Genomic DNA, 18581 nt, shown 5'->3' on the forward strand with positions numbered 1-18581 from the left:
CAGTCACACGCGAAACTATGTTTTGGGGTAGGATATTTTGGGTTTACGGCTAAAAAAAAGAAAATGTAAATAAACCTTCCGTGAATGCGCGTAAAAATAAATTATAGACGAATAATACAGGTGTTATTTTATATCTGCTCGATTGTCGATAATAGATAGACAACAGTTAATACTTAAATCAATTTGCAAGACACATTTGTTCAGTTGTTCAAATATTTAATTGTTTTGTACGTATGTACGTATGTAGCGACCTTTGAATACTTACACGCGTAAAAAATAAAGTTCATAAGCACCTAGGATTTTTTATAACCTTTCTTGCTGAGTTCCGTAGGGTCCCTGAGGGTTCCGAACCGAAGGGTACCAGCGGGACCATTTTAGGTACCTACTAAGCCCACGGTCCGTTCGTCCGTCCGTCCGTCCGTGTATGAGACAGTCCATGTAGAGAGTTATCACAGGATGTGTATTTACATCGCCGCTATAACAACAAATTAAAAAAAAAAAAAAAAAAAAAAAAAAAAAAAACATACATATCATAATAGTTTTTGATTTAGAGTGCAAAATGTCGAAAAAATACGACTGTAGTACGGAACCCTTTGCGCGCGAGTCTGACTCGCACTTGGCCGGTTTTTTTATAATAATTATCTGTTACGGGTAAGTTAATCGCTGAGTGCAGCGTTTAGAAAAACTAAGTACCTACCATCGCAAACCATAATCATACGTCAGATAGTGACTCCATACATTTTATAATGGGCACTGTTTACATGATACGATTTTATAATAGGCATCGTTTACATGACACGATTTTGTGATAGGCACCGTTTACATGACATGATTTTATAATAGACACCGTTTACATGACACGATTTTATAATAGGCACCGTTTACATGACACGATTTTATAATGGGCTCCGTTTACATGACACGATTTTATAATAGACACCGTTTACATGACACGATTTTACAATATGCACCGTTTACATGACATGAGTCATGACAATACAGCCCGGTGATTTTTTTCGAATTTCAATTTTGGCATGTCTCTAGTCTAGACAAGTACTATCATTAGTTCGGAAAGCAAATTCTACTAAGAAAAGCCGGCAGAATCTGCTTTCCGAACAATAAATTTAACTTTTTAAGCAAATAAGTAGATAAGTAGATATTTTTAATTCGGCGTGATTATTTCCACCACTAGATATCAGACGAGTCGCAGGGAGCCGCTGGATTCAGGAAGCGCGCGTGGCGTGTGGAAGTCCCTACAAGATATTTGATTATTCGACCCCTAAGTGGGTGAAATAGGGGTTTGAAGTTTGTGTAGTCTACACGGACGATGTCGCGAGCATAAGCTAGTCCTTATCTTAGAACAAAAATAATATTATGTAATTTCAAAATTGTTTAATAGTTTCACACTTGGTTAACCGCGACATTGTTCTTAGCAAATGACAGCCCACGGTCACGCGTTCGATTCCCGGAAGTGGCAACAAGATACTGTATACTTTGGAGCTATGACTTGAAAGCAGCTATTAAGTAACTAGCATTTAAATGTAAAGTTTTGATGACCTTCCCGTTGTAATGATGGGTATCCTAACCCTATCACACTGGGACTTCATAGCGATGTCGTAGCACAGTAGCGGCTCTCCCGATAAAAGACGCCCTAAGCACGTCCTTAACGATCCCGACGATCAAATCATGACCGACAATGCTCCCTATCTCGTAGAACTACACAAGTCAACCTTATTACAGCGTCATCGCCGGCAAAGACGAGGTCCCCGATTTCTAACGTCACCCGGACGTGGACTCACGCCACGGCCTCGGGGGCGTACGGACTAACCAGTAGTCCAACAACTCCACCCATCCCAACGTCATCCTAAGCCGTGGTCCGAGCCCCTCAGGAGGCGCCCTTAGACGTTGCCGCTAAGGCTCAGCCCCAGGCGAAGCTTCTCGCGCTCGCCACGCTTCCCGGTGACGCTGTAGCGACCAGTAGGGCCCTACCATAGAGCAGAAACAAAGAGGAGTTGGCCTAAGCAACTGTGCACTGTGATTTTCAACTAGGTCCTGACGTCATCACTGTGGGCGGGGCCTTAGTTAGTATGCTGTCTGCGTTCGTCAGGTTCACATATATTGAGACTCGTATTATCGGTGTGTTTTCGCGTTTTTAAGAACAAAAGGATGAAGTGTTGTGTTTTATCGTGTCAAAGTTATTCAGACAGACGTTCTGATGCTATGAATGGTATCACATTTCATTTGTAAGTAATTTTATACGTAATTATTAAAATAGTTCTAGATTATTGACATCTAGTGTGAGATAGCTGAACTATGTAGTGACATCAATATATCGATGTTAGGTCGCTAAGCGAGTAGTTTTGCTACTAACCCGCAGATGGAAAATTGAGAAGTGGGCGGCGTTCCACAACCCCTCACCCCGCAAAATGTCACTCGATATTTCATAGGGAAATCTTAATACAACATCTCCTCTTTGTTTCTGCTCTATGGGCCCTACGCAGCATATTCAATCCGAAACAGCAAAAAAATACTTGGCTACGCGTCGCCAGGTCGCCAGAGAATCCAGTCTCCAAATTTTGGAGTCAACCACGGTTACTACACCGCCCGCGCTCTACCGTATTGGTCTACCGCCTAGCGATTTAGCGTTCCAGTACGATTCCTTGTACAAAATAATACAATCCGATTCTTATGCAATTATATTTTATTTTATTTAGTTTATATCTCGCATAGGAAGTATTTTAAAAACATTGATGCTTAAAATGCATATTATAAAAATATAGTTGTTAGTATATTTTAATTACTTAACTAATGCATATTTCGCAAATAATTATGGTAATAACTACATAACAGTAACTATAACTTATTACATAAATATAAATGAATATTTATATAGGTAGCTATACTTACTGTATTTTAAGTAAGTAAGTAGGTACTTACAAAATAATATTATGTAAATTTCCAAACTAAAAATCGACAACTCTATAGGAATTTCCAAAGTCCAAATACAATATTTTACTTGGTAGTATAACCTTAAATAACTGTTAGGGTTATCGATTGTCTCTGATAAATTATTACAAAGTTATTGTAATATCCATTAAACGGCCCAACAGTTTACCAATTTTGAAGAAATTTGGTACAGAGTTAGCTTACATCCCGGGGACGGACATAGGCTACTATTTTTATCCCGGATTTTTTTGTATTTCTGTCTGTCTGTCTGTTTGAACGGGCTAATCTTCGGAGCGATTGAACCTTGGCTGAACCCATTTTGACGGGTCTTTCACAGACAAGTAGAAGATTAATCAAGGAGTAACATAGGCTACTTTTTTAACCGATTTTCAAAAAAGTATGTATACACCGAAATCTCCGAGATTTCTCAACCGATCTGAGTATTTTTTTTTAATCGATAGAGAAAGCGAACCTTTGCGACATTGTCCCCATAAAAAATTGGATTCCAACTCCTCAATCCTGATGCTGTACTAGACCTGACCACAAAAATTTATGGGATTTAGGAACTGTCGGTTAAAAATTAATATTGGAGGTACCATCCAAGTAAAGAATTTTTGAACTCGAGAACCCAACTCCTCAGTGCCTCCTGCTGTGAGGAGTTGCATTCCTAAATCATAGTAAAATGAGATAATATTGCATCTCGAGGACGGACTACTTCGGATAGGCTACTTTTTGTCCTGGAGATTCAAAAGCTCCCACGGGATTTTTAAGAATCTAAAACTACGCAGGCGAAGCCGCAGGCATATCAGCTAGTAGAATATAATATGCAGAAAAACCGCATCAATGTTTCATTTCCTATAATCTGCGGTGCAATATCATTTAATCGTGGCAGAGTTATTTATCTTACACAATAGAGGATATAATAAACTGATAAACATGTCATTTGAAAAAATTAAAAATCCCGACTGCGGTTTGCATTGCATCTTTCAAATCTGTCCCCATGTATTGTAGAAGCGATATAGGTACTATTACCACTTCTATTCGCTGCTCAGCTCATGCGTTACTGACAGCACTGGCGTTAGTGGCATGACAAAGACAATATAATATTATAAAACCAGCCAAGTGCGAGTCAGACTCGCGCACTGAGGATTCCGTACTACAATCGTATTTTATCGACATTTTGCACTATAAATCAAAAACTACTATGCCTAAAAATAAATAAAAATCTGTTTTAGAATGTACAAGTAAAGCCCTTTCATATGATACCCCACTTGGTATAGTAATCTTACTCTGAAAGTTGAAAATAGCAATATTTGTTCATGATCACAATTTAAATTTTTTTTGTGTGATGTAACCACAAATTCATGTTTTTCAGATTTTTCCCCGAATGTCTGCTATAAGACCTACTTACTTGCCGAATTTCATGATTCTAGGTCAACGGCAAGTCCTACCCTGTAGGTTTCTTGATAGACCGACAGACAGACAACAAAGTGATCCTATAAGGGTTCCGTTTTTCCCTAACCCTAAAAATTCGTGACAACGGGTGACAACCCTATGCCCTTGCGCATCAAAATACCTACTTGTAACAAGGAAGTTGGAGCTGGCGCTAAAGTAATTCTTTCAAACTAAACACAACTCACGAGGACTCATTAAACATAATTACAGAGATAATAAGGATAGGTTATTTATAAACTAATTTTTAACTGACTTAAAGAAGGAGGAGGTTCACAATTCGACGCGTATTTTAGAAATCCCTGTAATTTTTTCGGGTTCTGCTACACATGACATGGTTCAGTATTGCCCCTTACAAACAAACTTACAAGCTTTACCCCTATAATATTTTGAGTAGTAATAAATGAACAGACTCTTCAATTTTATTTATTTGTATGATTTAGTATGATTATACAAAGCTGCAGTGTGGAGCTAGTATTCGAACTCCATGACGCCACACGTTCTGAAGCTTATCAGCACTACTTGCAAAAACATCACGTATTTGTGGAAATATAAAATACAGTCACGTATAAATTGGCGTCTATAGATTCACGAATATTTTTTTAGATTAGATTTATAGGTAGACAGCTATCAATGACTTCTATAATATGGGGTTTACAGTTGTTGTTACACCATATTATTATATAGAGGTCGAAATAGAAGTCGTTGATAGCAGATAGCAGATGCGTCGGCAGATATTGTTAGAAGCGCAATTTATAATTTAATTTCCTAAATTCCCCTTCAGCATTTATTCTTATAGTAGATAAGATCTTATCTTAATATACCTATTTACGACAATATAATTTTTGTAAAATTCCTTTGTGCTTGAAGACCAAAATCTTCGAACAGTGCGTGTTGCCAGTGATTACATGGATCCGAGACATGATCGCTTACTATGGGCCTCATAAGAAAGCTCGGAGTCATTCAACGGGCGATGGAGAGAGCTATGCTTGAAGTTTCTCTACGTGATCAAGTCAGAAATGAGGAGATCTGTAGGAGAACCAGAGTAAGCTCGACATAGCTCAACGGGTTGCGAAGCTGAAGTGGCAATGGGCATTGCGCAAAGTTCGAGAAACCGATAGACATTGGGGTTCCAAGCTGCTAGAATGGCGACCTCGAAACGGAAAGCACTGAGCACTCAATGACGGGATTCGGGAGTTACTGAAGAACGCGGAGAGCATTGCATAAACAGGTCATTCAATGTTCTCAGCGTAGGTACGAGTAGGTACATTCAAAATCCTTTAATGTTTTATCGTTTGTATTTTGTGTCTTTTTGTGTTTGTATTTAAATTTAACATTAATCATCTAGTTAGTTAGTGTAAGTGGCACTGTCGTTCCAATTACATGTAAAATAAATAATTAGTGTGGAGAGTGTGGAGACCTTGGGGCCGTGGGGCCTGCCGCCCGGGGGCTCGAGCTCTTTTTTAGGAAATTTCAAAAAGGGTTATCGAGTCAACCGGAGACTCGGGTGTTGGCAGCTACCTTGGTCAAAGAATTAGTTTGGCCATCCAAAGGGGCCAGCATCTTGGGTACAATGCCTCGTTGCGGTGGTCTCGATGAGGTTTTAGATTTAATTTTATTTTAATGTCGTTTTTTTACTTTTAATTTAGATATAAAAAAAATCTTTGCATATTCGATGGTAAAAAAAATACCTATTTGAATGGCTACTAGGCGTACCTTGTTACATATTATTGTAGTGAGCAGTAATGTATGCACAACAATGGTGTGACGTCACGCGTATCCCGGAAACGCCAGATTATCTGCGTTCTGTTCGACATTAGCGGGCGGAGCGCTAATTGAGTGAGGGCTTGGACAAACACGACGCGCGATGGCAGTGACGCGAGATGGTAACTCATTCTTGTTCCTCTTCCCTTCCTGGGTCTCTTTTCCGCGCTTAAACGTCACCGACCGTTGTACGTGAGACGTAAAAGAAACTAAAAATCAAAGCCTGAAGCTCGCCCGACTTCAAAATACATACATAATTACATACACATGTTGAAACAAAAGTTATTTTTTACTTTGTAGTGGTTTTGGAAGTCGGTTTTTTAAATATTTTTTTATTTGAAATCAATAACTTCTATGTATAGTAGGCGATACAGGTCGAGATGGCAATCGGGGAGGAAACGTCCCGTACACTCTCGGCGTCTCCCCGCCTCATACCTCGATTGCCATCTCGGCCTGTCACAGACAATACCTGTAGTGCCTACAAACAACATTGTACCATGGGCTTACTACTGGCGTCATGCGTCGCTGCGTTTTGTCCAACATTCGCAGGATACCTAAATAATTGTGTTGATTGTCGGCGTTTTGTTGCGTTTTGTCATCGCTTGTAGTTTATTGTGAGTTATCATGTTCATACATCACTAGGTACCACTACACCATCTATACTACTATACTGACTCAAAAATATGTTTTACGCCTACTGAGATTTTTGTCTCTATCATTTGTATAGGATTACGTAACAGAGAGAGCGCTATACTAACTTTTTTCCCCGGATAGAGTACCTAAATATATTAAACGAAAAGGTGAGTGACTGATCTCTCAAGGCACAGCTCAAACTACTGGACGGATCGGGCTGAAATTTGGGATGCAAATAGCTATTATGACGTCAACATCCGTTAAGAAAGGATTTTTGACAATTCAACCCCTAAGGGAGTAAAATAGGGGTTTGAAATTTGTATGGACCACGCGGACGAAGTCGCGAGCATGAGCTAGTAATATCTAAATGCGAAAATTCTGTCTCTCTATTTATCTGCTAGCATTTCACGGTCCACCCGCTTAACCAATTTTGACGAAATCTGGCACCTACGAGATAACTTACATCCCGGGGACGGACATAATATGCTTTTTGTCCCAGAAAATCAAAGAGTTCCCGCGGAATTTTCTGAAATTATTCTAAGTAGGTGTAAACCATGTATAAACCTAATTCCTTGTGGTTGACCAAGATTTCGGTCGCGTGGATTTATTTATGTTTTTTAAAAACCCCGTGGGAACTTTTTAATTTTTCGGGATAAAAATTCCCATCTTCGGGATGCAAGCTATCATTTCTACTAAATTAGGTCAAAATGGTCCGTGAGATGGTAACACACAGACACACTTTCGCATTTATAATATTAGTATGGATTACTACAGCAATCTTTAGGTAAATTATTTTTCCTGCATTTTCTCGAGTATCTTATATTAACAGCAAATTAAATCTGTTTTTCAACCGTGGCAGATAATAATAATTATTGTTTGCGTGCCACAGTGGCCGTCAGAATAAGATGAATACCTACCTACTATGAATTGACACAATTTGATTATAAAAGTGATTAGCCGAAGAGGAAAAAACTGTATTTTCTAAAACAATCCAGGAGATGATACCAACCAGTAAAACCAGTTAAACTAGTAGTCTATTTTATAAAAGGAAAAGCTGACTGACTGACTGAACGATCTATCAACGGACAGCTCATACTACTGGACGAATCAGGCAGATAGCTATTATGACGTAGACATCCGCTAAGAAAGAATTTTTGAAGAAACCCCTGTTTTTGAGAACCCCTAGAGTTAGCCCGCTATCAGCTATGTCCAGGTCTTTAGCTACACCCAAGATGTTAAACCGTTGCTCCGTTTCGACGTGATTGAAGGACAAACCAACAAACAAATACACTTTCGCATTTATGATATGGGTGATGTGCTTATTTTGCGGTAAAAGCAATACAGTAGGAACGCGGCAGAAAATAATGTACATAGAATAGATGTATTTATAATGTACATAGACCTTTACAAGGAGATAGCGGATTCGAAGAGCATTGTCTCTGTCGTTGAAACCGACAAAACATCACATAGGTATAAGTGACAGAGACAGCGCTCTACAAAGCCGAAATGTCATTCTAAAGACTGATGTAATTTACCTATCTCTACATGGAATGGAACTTTTACACATTCTTAGGAAATTCGATCTAAGAACCTCAGATGACGCACTATCTCATGTTTTGCGGTCACGAAAAAAAAACAATTCATAATAATATTATAGTAGGTATAAGTATTGTAAATAATATAATATGGGAAATATTCCACTCTTAGGTAGGTACTGGGTGAGCCCATAGAAGTAGGTAGGCAATTATTTATTATCTATCTCTGCCATCTTTATTATCTATACCAGCTTTTTATATTCTAAAGTCTAGGTACTTAGTACTAATTTAAATTCTGTTTTCTAAGCACCAGAACTAAGAACCTAAGTACCCATAATCTAAATATATAAAAGGAAAAGATGACTGACTGATCTATTAACGCACAGCTCAAACTACTGGACGGATCGAGCTGAAATTTGGCATGCAGATAGCTATTATGACGAAGGCATCCGCTAAGAAAGGATTTTTGAAAATTCAACCAAGTGAAAAAGGGGTTTGAAATTTGTGTGGTCAACGCGGACGAAAAAATAATTGTTTAATCTATATATATAAAAGGAAAAGGTGACTGACTGACTGACTGACTGACTGATCTATCAACGCACAGCTCAAACTACTGGACGGATCGGGCTGAAATTTGGCATGCAGATAGCTATTATGATGTAGGCATCCGCTAAGAAAGGATTATAGATAATTCAACCCCTAAGGGGGTGAAATAGGGGTTTGAAATTTGTGTAGTCCACGCAGACGAAGTCGCGAGCATAAGCTAGTAATTTATATTATCAATATTGGAATGCATGAATAATAAAAGAAGTAAATGTTTAAAAACACTGGCAAAATTATTATGAATCATTATTTTTTTATTAATTTAATACGTAACCTTCTTTGGCAGATCCTATTGTATGTACAATAATAAAATTACGTTGTGTGTTTTTCAGTTAGTTTTTGTAACGTTTATACTTCATTATATAGGTAGGTGCCTATAGCATTAGTAATTATGAGTTTTTTGTCTGAAGAGCATTATGATAATGTATTTTTCTGCAGACGTTACCTCTATTTGTTTTACCCATATTAATATCCATACTAATATTATAAATGCGAAAGTGTGTCTGTCTGTCTGTCTGTTATCTGCTAGCTTTTCAAAGCTCATCCGTTTACCGATTTTGATGAAATTTGGTACAGAGATGGCTTGCATCCCGGGGAAGGACATAGGCTGCTTTTGATTTTGGAAAATCAAAAAGTTCCCACGGGATTTTTGAAAACCTAAATACCCGCGGACGAAGTCGCGGGCATCATCTAGTACTTAATATACCTACTTATATAAAGTTCAATTTGTAATATTCCATTTCTCGGGATTGAACTCCCGACCTTCCGATTAAGGAGCGGACGACTTAACCACTAGGCTCTCGAAAAAATCAGCATCATCTAGTTTACTAATAAATGTGAAAGTGTGTTTATTGTTCATTGGTTTATCGGTTTGTTGGTTTGTCCCTCAATCACGCCGCAACGGATCAACGAATTGACCTGATTTTTTGCATGGATATACTAGTTGAAGACCTGGAGAGTGACGTAAGCTACTTTTGTTCCCACGGTATTTTCGGAAACCTAAATCCACGCGAACGAAGTCGCGGGCATCAGCATTATATATTATGTTAGGCACTATAGCTGACCCGCCCCGGTTTCGAGTGGAAATTTTCAAAATCTGTAAAGGAGTGGCATATTCAAAAATCCTAAACACGTATTTATTCAGCTTTAATGGAAAGTCTAAGTAACAATTTGTATGGACATAAATTGATCAATGAGTGACGGGCTCTCTTAGGGGTGGCATTTCTAAAAATCCTGTGAATTTAGTTTTATTTCTTGTACAATTGTACGAAACCCTTCTTGCGCGAGTCCGAATCGCACTTGACCGGTTTTTTAATATTTTGGTACGGTCAGGTATACATATTAATCTATGGGTACGGTACGGTAACACTCTGCGGGTAAGACGCTGACTTAAAAAAACAACGGAGTGATCTGACGTTACCAGTTACAAGAACTGCAGAATTTGACGCAAAACGAAAACAAAAAATCATTTAAGTACGAGTTGGATTCGGCCTCGAAGGGTTCCGTAATCCGTACCCATCGCACAAGATTATGTCCTTTTTAATTTACATGGCGGCCATTTTGAATTTTTTATTATTCGTTATCATAGCGGCAATAGATATACTTAGGTACACATTCTGTATAAACTTTAAGTTCTCTATCTAATGCGGTTCACGAGATGCAGCCCGCTGATAGACAGACAGACGGACGCCGGACGGGCAGCGGAATGAATGAATGAATGAATGAATGAATTATTTACTTATTCAATAAAATGCAGGTACAATAGGTTGAAACAATGTCAGATGAGCCTTATACATTTTACCATTGTAACTGGTGTTTGAATATTACCTATATTAAAACATGAAATAAGTAAGAATTAAAATACAAGTTATACATAGACTTCATACAAGCAAAACAAAATATTAGTCTATATATATAAAAGGAAAAGGTGACTGACTGACTGACTGATTGAATGACTGACTGACTGACTGACTGATCTATCAACGCACAGCTCAAACTACTGGACGGATCGGGCTGAAAATTTGGCATGGATAGCTATTATGACGTAGGCATCCGCTAAGAAAGGATTTTGAAAATTCAACTCCGAAGGGGGGTGAAATAGGGTTTTGAAATTTGTAGTCCACGCGGACGAAGTCGCGAGCATAAGCTAGTAATGAATAAAATTCAACATAAAAGAAGTCCAAATTAATAATGTTAATAACTTAAAATATCCTTAGCGTTACGTAGTTCTTAATGTCGTAGTAATTCTTTGAGGCTTTGTAATAAGGTTCCTTTGGTATCCTTCGAGTACGGAACCCTAAAAATAATAAATATCTACCTACTTAGCGGGAGACACGGGCACGAGGCTCCGAACACGTTATTGTAGCAAGAAAACAAGTTTGGATGTTTCTTTACCAATACAAGCTTTATGTAGAGGATTTGTTCGCATATAAGGCAAAGCTTAGAGCCTCAATAGCTCAACCGGTACACAATGACTTATACATATAAGTCATTGCCGGTACAGGAGTGGACTGAAAACCGAAAGGTCGATGGTTTAAACCCCATTGCATATTGTCGTACCTATTCCTAGCACAAGCTTGACGCTTAGTTGGAGAGGAAAGGGGATATTAGTCATTAACATGGCTTATATTCTTTTCTTTTTTTAAACCGGTCAAGTGCGAGTCAGGCTCGCGCAATGAGGTTCCGTACTACAGTCGTATTTTTTTCGACATTTTGCAGGATAATTCAAAAATACATAAAAATAAATAAAAATCTGTTTTAGAATGCACAAGTGAGACCTTTCATATGATACCCCATTTAATATAGTTATCTTACTTAGAAAATTGAAAAATTCTAATTATTAGTTCATGAGCACAATTTAATTTTTTTGTGTGATCTAACCCTAAATTCACGGTTATTCAGATTTTTCCCCAAATGTCAGCTATAAGATCTATCTACCTGCCAATTTCATTGATTCTAGGTCCACGGGAAGTACCCTGTAGGTTTCTTGACAGACAGACAGACAGACAACAAAGTGATCCTATAAGGGTTCCGTTTTTTCCTTTTGAGCTACGGAACCCTAAAAAAGATAGGTAGAATTAATGTTCTAAATTAAAATAGCTACTTCTAAGATGTGTGTAATCCATACTATTACTGTGATAGCCTAATGATTAGGACGTCCGCCTCCTAATCGGAGGTCGGGGGTTCGATCCCGGGCACGCATCTTTTCGGAGTTATGAGCATTTTAAGTATACTTAATTAAAATATCATATCTTTAGGAAACATGCATGCCTGAGAGTTCTCCATAATAATGTTCTCAAGGGGGTGTGAAGTCTGCCATCCGCACTTGGCTAGCGTGGTAGACTATGGTCAGATCCCTTCTTACTTTGAGAGGAGACCCGTGCTCAGTAATGGACCAGAGAAGGATTGATGATGATGAATTGAAGAAAAGGAACATATTATTATTTACTATTTTAATGCGATAGTCCAAAAATTATATCATCAAAATCGACAGCCTAAAACCGATTTTCAACAAATACGGCTATTGCAGTCAGAGGTTAGGTATACTTATATATCTAAAATTAATGCACACATACGCGAATCTGTATGTCCTCAACTATAGAAAATAACTTTTAAATTTTTTTTTAGAGGCTTAATAATTAATCTATCCATTAGTATGTGAATAATATTATCAATATCAAGGTGATTCACCTTAAATTATCTTTTTATTGCAGTAATAGGCTTGCTCTGACAACAAGCATGCTTTAGGGCAAGCAATCCCAGCGCTGTATGTTTTTGTACTGTGCAAGACTAATTATGGCATTTATGCTGAGTAGGGACCTTTTTTTCGGGTTGTGCCACACATGACATGGTTTATTCCGGGCTTCTTCTACTTGAGGTCTTTTGACTTTACTACTCAAGTATAAGAGGCGCCGGGATAAACCTAACCTAACCAGGTCTAGCTGGTTATGTGTGGTACAGCCTTAAAAAATAAACGTTTTTCTTCTTTCTTTCTTTCTTCTTTCAATAATTGATGAGGAAAAAATTATTTTTTTTCGCAGAATTGTGGGTAAATAACAGACAGTATTACAATAGACCCGAACACACCTACTGCCGCAGACGGTGTGCAAATTATAATGCAACTAGCTTATGCTTGCGACTTCGTCTGCGTGGACTACCACAAATTTCAAACCCTATTTCACCCATTAGGAGTTGAATTTTCAAAAATCCTTTCTTAGCGTATGCCTATGTTATAATAGCTATCTGCGTGCCAAATTTGAGCCCGATCCGTCCAGTAGTTTGAGCTGTGCGTTGGATAGATCAGTCAGTCAGTGAGTCACCTTTTCCTTCTATATATTATACTAGCTGATCCCTGCGGCTTCGCCGCGTGTATATAATATAGCCTATGCCACTCAGGAATATAGTAGCTTTCTATTGGTTGAAAGAATTTTCAAAATCGGTTTAGTAGTTCCGGAGATTACCCCCTACAAACAAACTTAACGACAAGGCCCCGATCTCTAGTCTCTCTCTAAACTAAATTTATAGGATCTGCATCCTTTTCTTTTTACTAATTGCTAAAAAAGGAACGGAACATGACTTCACATTTAAAGACTCTAAATTTTAGTGCACAATAGAAATTTAAACAGTAGGTTCGCGACGTGCGTGCTAAAATCACCGGGTTTTACCATCTAAAAATTAAATTTAGAAATGTCAAACTGCTTCTGTCCTTTTCATTACAATAGTAAGAAGAGGGTGCGAATACTCTAAAATTAGGTTGTGCTTAGAATCGGTGCCAAACCGCTTTATAATATTAGTGTAGACTACTTTATTTAATGCGAAAAGTCCCAAAAAATTTGTCAATCAAAAATCGGCAGCTAACCGATTTCGACGAAGGCAAGGGATACCTATTGCATCAGAGGTATTTACAATTTACATCCTTAATTAATGCAAAGTATAGACGAATCTACCCATTTATATGTGAATATATCAATATCAAGGTGTTTCGCCTTAAATCGGTCACGGTGAGGCCCTGGCCCGATTTTAATATAACTTTAACGTCGAATTTGTGCCAATCAAAACAAGTTCCTTAATTATAAATAGCACACCGCGTGAGTCATGGCGGCCTCTAAGTCTACGGTACAGTGGTCGAAGTTGATATCCCAAGTTTTAGGTTGTTTCCAGTTAATTTAAAGTTTTTAGGGTTCTGTACCTCAAAGGAAAAAACCGGCCAAGTGCGAGTCAGGCTCGCGCAATGAGGGTTCTGTACTACAGTCGTATTTTTTCGACATTTTGCACGATAATTCAAAAACCATGATGTATAAAAATAAATAAAAATCTGTTTTAGAATGTACAGGTGAAGACCTTTCATATGATACCCCACTTGATATAGTCACTCACTTCGAAAATTGAAAATAGTAATTATTAGTTCATGACCACAATTTTTTTTTTTGTGTGATCTAACCCTAAATTCACGGTTTTCAGATTTTTCCCCAAATGTCAGCTATAAGATCTACCTACCTGCCAAATTTCATGATTCTAGGTCAACGGGAAGTATCCTGTAGGTTTCTTGACAGACAGACAGACAGACAGACAGACAGACAACAAAGTGATCCTATAAGGTTTCGTTCGATTCCGTTTTTCCTTTGAGGTACGGACCCTTAAAAGAAACCCTATAGGAATCACTTCGTTGTCTGTCTGTCTGTCTGTCAAGAAACCTACAGGGTACTTCCCGTTGACCTAGAATCATGAAATTTGGCACGTAGGTAGGTCTTATAGCAGACATTAGGAGAAAAATCTGAAAACCGTGAATTTGTGGTACATCACAAGAAAAAAAATTAAATGTGTTCATGAACTAATATTACTATTTACAACTTTCAAAGTAAGATTATTAATTATTGTACCACGTAGGGTTTCATATGAAAGGGCTTTACTTGTACATTCTAAAAACAGATTTTTATTTATTTTTAGGTATAATAGTTTTTGATTTGTCGTGCAAAATGTCGATAAAATACGATTGTACCACGGAACCCTCAGTGCGCGAGTCTGACTCGCACTTGGCCGGTTTTTTTTGTGAATTGGCGGCAGCGATGTGTACAGTGAGTGAATCACCAAGAATCAATTTTTTGGTACGAATAGTATAAGTAAATATTTGAATTTGTTCTATGGTTGTGTAAACCATAAATAAGTTATGATTTTATTTAAATCCACATTTTGACATGACAGTTGACACATAGAGCAAATATGGCGTGAGCGTTCTCAAATGTACGCGCTAGCCACTATAATATCCAAATCTATTTTATACATGCATAATCTTGTACCTATATCAAATATTTGAGAAGAGCACCGCCGAGTTTCTTGCTGGTTCTTCTCGGTAGGAAAGGCATTCCGAACCAGTGGTAGATGCATCCGACTATTCGAAAGTACTCGTAAAAGTTCATTTGAATAAAAAAGTTTTTTTTTTTAAATAATAATATCTACCCCACATAGTAGACTCAGCTGAAGCTGTGATAGCCTAGTGGTCAGGTCGGGGGTTCGATCCCGGGCACGCACCTCTAACTTTTCGGAGCTATGTGCGTTTTAAGTAATTTAATACCACTTGCTTTAACGGTGAAGGAAAACACCGTGAGGAAACCTGCATGCCTGAGAGTTCTCCATAATGTTCTCAAAGGTGTGTGAAGTCTACCAATCCTCATTTGGCCATGACTATGGTCTATGGTCAAAACCTTTCTCACTCTGATAGGAGACCCGTGCTTTGTAGTGAGCCGGCGATGGGTTGATCATGATGATGATGATCAATTTAACTCAGATTCATACCCAGACTAGCTTATGCCCGTGACTTCGTCCGCGTGGACTACACAAATTTCAAACCCCTGATTTACCCCTTTAGACAATGACATTAATTAGATGTTGATTTTTCAAAAATCCTTTCTTAGCGGATGTCTACGTCATAATAGCTATGTGCAATCTGCATGCCAAACAGCCCAATCCGTCCAGTAGTTTGAGCTGTGCGTTGATAGATCAGTCAGTCAGTCATCTTTTCCTTTTATATATTTAGATAAATAAAACACTGGGCAAAAAATAACATAGGTAATTAGCATATTTTATTCGTCGACAAACATTGTGATTTCCAAACCTGTGGCCTACTTGTAGTTTCGCTGATTTTGTCGTTTCTTCAGTTTGCAAATAATTTCGATACATAGGCAATTTACATAGTTTACTTTTACAACTTGTCAGTGTTGAGTTTATATTTGAACTAAATAACGATTATTAGGTATCGTGTCGGCATTTTTGACACCTACCTACTTAAAACGTCATTAAATAAAATTAAATTTATCGATTTTTAATGATCATCATGATTAACCTATCGCCCGGCACTCTATTAAGCACGGGTCTACTCTCAGAATAAAAAGGGTTTAGGCCATTTTATTTATCACGCTGGCCAAGTGAGGATTGGAAAACTTTAGCCGTCTTTGAGAACATTTATGTAGTGGTGTGTATTGCTTGCTTGGTGGCTGGCTTTTCCTGGATGTTTAGCAGTGGGAGGGCGGGCGGTGCATATCGCATTTCCGCAAAATAACGCCTGCTTCTATAGTCTATACAGCATGAGTCGTGGTCACTGCACCGCAGTACCCGATAGACGTCCACTGCTGGACATAGGTCACTTGTAGGGACTTCCACACGCCAGAGTCTTGCGCCGCCTGAATCCAGCGGCTCACTGCGGCTCGTCTGATGTCATCCGTCCACCTAGTGGGGGTCTTCCAACGCTGCGTCTTTTGGTGCGAGTTCGCCATTTCAGCACCTTGGGACCCCAACGTCTATCGATTTTCCGAACTATGTGCCCTACCCATTGCCACTTCAGCTTCGCAATCCGTTGAGCTATGTCGGTTACTCTAGTTCTCCTACGGATCTCCTCATTCCTGAATTGATCACGTAGAGAAACTCCGCACATAGCTCTCTCCATCGCCCGCTGAGTGACTCTGAGCTTTCTTGTGAGGCTTATTCTTATTTTTCTCATAATTTCTGTTAATTCTCAAACCATGCAGTGTGTCAACACGCCTGGGAGAGACGATTAAACAAAGGACACCTTTATCAACACTTTGATGACTGATACCTAAGAGTATTGTAATTATAACAGAATTAACACTCAAAACGTGTTACAATTAAAAATACGGTAACGTTCTTCAATTAAGGTTAAACGTACAATTAAAACTTCATTTATATATGCATTTAATGATTTATATCAAAGAAGTAATTAAACTATTAATAAACTTAAATCTAAAAAAAAAATCATTAAGTTAAAACTAAAATAAATTAAATTAAATCTAAACTTCATTTTAGTTCCAAATTATTATAAAAATATATACTATAACTGACGCTCGCGACTTTGTCCTCTTGTATACAGGCTGTAACAAGAACGCTAGCAAGAACTTAGCGTTATTATTAGCGTTATAGCTACCTAAACACAATCCAATAGGTGCTAATAACCATTTGCCCCATTTTGTAGTTTTTCAAATCCGCAATGTATAGCGTGCAAAACTCGGGTCAATGCCCCGCCTACGACGCGGCATTGACTCCGAGTCCGGCCTACTTATGCAACGTTCGGTGACCTCTAGCGTCAGTCAGATGTTTTTAGATTTTTCGGAATGACACCCATCCAGCGTGTTGTCCAGGTGGTACAGAGGTCGTTGTGTGTCAGTTTCGTCCTTTGAATAACGACAGTGTATCAGATGGTTCCAAGTCTCATTCACACGTTAGGCAATGTTAAATGTCAACGTATTTATGTTTACAATAGGTATTGACACAAGTGACAATAGGCTGGGAAATTCTCAAGTCTCAAGTTTGCAACTATGTGTGGTGTATGTCCTAGTTTGACACTTGTGCGTGCAGCCATTTTGACATTTGTACTAATATACGCGGCAGAAAGTGATGAACATCGGCCTTTACAATGACGTTTCGGCTTTGTAGAGCGTTGTCTCTCTCACTCATACCTATATGACGTTTTGTTGGGCTCAACGACAGAAACAACGCTCTAAAAATCTGATGTACCTAGGTACATTACTTTCTGCTAACCCGTAGGTTTAACTGGTAATGTATGGCACAGCTTTCAAAAATAAACGTTTTTTTCTTTCTTTCGTTTCTTTCTAGGCATAATAGGTACCTACCTATCTACGTTTTCTATGTAGAAGTTCGTGAGTAATGCAATCTTATCTAAGTGGTAGGTAGCTAGTGATGCAACGAATATTAGCATTCGCATTCCCGGATATTCGCATATTTTTGCATATTCGCATTCGCATTCCGCGAAATTACTTATATAGTAATAGTTGGTTAATAAAACAAAATCCATTAATTTCTTATGTTTTGTTTAATCTATACTAATATTATAAAGAGGTAATGTCGTTAAGTTTGTTTGTAGGGGGTAATCTTTGGAACTACTGAACCGATTTTAAAAATTCTTTCACCAGTAGAAAGCTACATTATTCCTGAGTGGCATAGGCTATATTTTTTTAAATTATATCTTTACGAAAACTGTAATAAGCTACCCGTGCGAAGCCGGGGCGGGTCGCTAGTGTATAAAAAAACCTCGTAATCACATTATCAGTCTTCTCTTTATCATTTGGTTACGGGACTGCCGCCAAGGTCACCAAGCCATATACTGTAATATGTACGAAT

The 18581-nt window shown here is 38.2% G+C and overlaps 2 protein-coding genes across 2 annotated transcripts in view; one reads left to right on the plus strand and one right to left on the minus strand.

Annotated features, from left to right (window-relative positions):
• LOC117992749 (uncharacterized) overlaps positions 1-18581 on the plus strand; it is a 229281-nt gene that overhangs the window by 70108 nt on the left and 140592 nt on the right. The gene's annotated exons all lie outside the window — the stretch shown is intronic.
• Positions 1-18581, minus strand: part of ldd (lipid droplet defective) — a 77611-nt gene that overhangs the window by 48914 nt on the left and 10116 nt on the right. The gene's annotated exons all lie outside the window — the stretch shown is intronic.

The sequence above is a fragment of the Maniola hyperantus genome, chromosome 22 (genome assembly GCF_902806685.2).
Source record: "Maniola hyperantus chromosome 22, iAphHyp1.2, whole genome shotgun sequence".
Taxonomy (NCBI): Eukaryota; Metazoa; Arthropoda; class Insecta; order Lepidoptera; family Nymphalidae; genus Maniola; species Maniola hyperantus.